Consider the following 2,034-nt stretch of genomic DNA (forward strand, 5'->3'; position numbering starts at 1 on the left):
CATTGCGTTTGCTCCCTCCAAACTCCTCCCATTACTTTCTTGCAAGTTGCATGCTTTACTTTCCACTCCTCATATACTCTTTGCATGCTTGCTTGAATTGTATTGTGATTGCTTGACTTGTGCTAAGTTGCTAAAATCTGCCAAGAAGTAAAATTGGGAAAAGGCTAAGCTTTTATTTGGTCAAGTAGTCTAATCACCCCCCCCCCTCTGGACATGCTTTAGATCCTACAATACTTCACTCCGATTCAGAATGTTGCAGCAGCAGCTCGTATTGCAGATTCAATCCAGCCGTCCTGTTCCGAGGCTGGTAGAGGCCTACAGCAGATTCGGGCAATCCTCAGGGCCACCGGAGAGCAGAATTCAGCTGTTTCCCAGTCGCGCAATAGGATCCACAGCAGGTTTGTCATAGCAGACATAGTTCAGTCGGCCCACAACCCAAGATCACCTCAGCGGCATGAAGATCATGGTTATCGCCAGGACCAGTACATGCGTCGAGGCCACGGGCAGTTTGACCGTCCACACTATTGCGATGACCACCGTCGAGTGCCCACACCCCCTCCAAGGGGTGGTTCGTACGCGCCCCGGTGGTATGATGGCAGGCGCCTGTACGGCGACGAGCGAAGGATCCCAATCGATCCTCGAGAGCCTGGGTTTGATGCAAGGTTAGTCCTTGTGTAGGGCCTGGTTGATAGACGTAGGGCCAATAGAGAAGGTTTGGACAGAGATCATCCGAGTGGGAGCAGAGCATTCATTTCTGGGCCCGAGTGTTTTAGTAGAGCCATTCGAGCCGCTGAGATTCCTCCCAACTTCAGGTTGGCCGCAGGAGTGAGCAAGTTTACTGGCGAGTCAAAGCCAGACACTTGTTAGAAGGATTACCGAGTGGCTGTGTAGATTGGCGGAGGCAACAATGAAGTAGCCATGAAGCACCTACCCTTGATGCTGGAGGGCTCGACCAGAGTCTGGTTGAACCAGTTGGCTCCTGCCAGCATTTTTTGTTGGGAAGACCTGGCCCGAGTGTTTATCAAGATATTTGAAGGCACTTGCAAGCAACCTGCTGGTCTGACTGAGTTGCAACACTTTGTCTAGAAGCCAAGTGAAACATTGAGAAATTACATCTAGTGTTGGAATACACTTCACCATGTGGTTGAGAATGTTTCTGAGCATCAAGTAGTTTGCTCCTTCCAGGAAGGCGTCAGATACAGAGAGCTTATTCTAAAGTTTGGTTGCTCCATGGCCATAACTCTGAACCGAATGATGGAGATAGCCACTCTGTATGCAAATGGCAAAGAAGAAGACCGACTCCGTAATGGCAAAGGGAAGGCCGTCGACCCCGATGCTGGGGGCGGGAATTCCAGTCAGAAACAGAAACGCAAAGTTGAAGCCTCAGGTTAGGCTGAAGCCGTGGTAGTGAATACACAAGGAAAGTTCAAGGGAAAGCCCAAGGGGCAGTGGGTGCCCAAAAAGATGAAGGGTCAGTCTGGCCAGGACGTCCTGGATTTATAGCGTGCCATCCACATGAAGAAAGATGAAGAAGGTAACTTGATTTTGCCCAAGCACACCACTCGACAGTTCAGATTCCTTATTCAACAGTTCTGTGAGGGTCAGCAGAGTGAGAAAGGCTCTGAAAAGGATGAAGATGAGGAAAAGGCAGATGATTACCCGAAGGTCAGTGCTAATTTGGTGATTTTTGCTGACGTTGAGAGCAAAAGTCGACTGAAAGTCATCAACCAAGAAGTGAACATGGTTGCCCCGGCAACTACAACATATCTCAAGTGGTCAAAGACTCCTATCACCTTCGACCAATCGGATCAGCTCACATTGCTACCCCCAGGCGGCAGGCTTTGGTGGTTGACCCAGTCGTTGGAGGCACATGGTTGCGTAAAGTTCTCATGGATGGTGGCAGTGGTTTGAACATTCTGTATGCTGAACCCTCCAGGGGATGGGCATTCCTATGTCCCAACTCACTGAAAGAAACATGCAGTTCCATGGAGTCATCCCAGGGAAGAGGGCGAAATCACTCGGGCAGATTGCTTT

Source organism: Triticum aestivum, chromosome 4B, assembly GCF_018294505.1.
Source record: "Triticum aestivum cultivar Chinese Spring chromosome 4B, IWGSC CS RefSeq v2.1, whole genome shotgun sequence".
In the NCBI taxonomy this organism is placed as follows: domain Eukaryota; kingdom Viridiplantae; phylum Streptophyta; class Magnoliopsida; order Poales; family Poaceae; genus Triticum; species Triticum aestivum.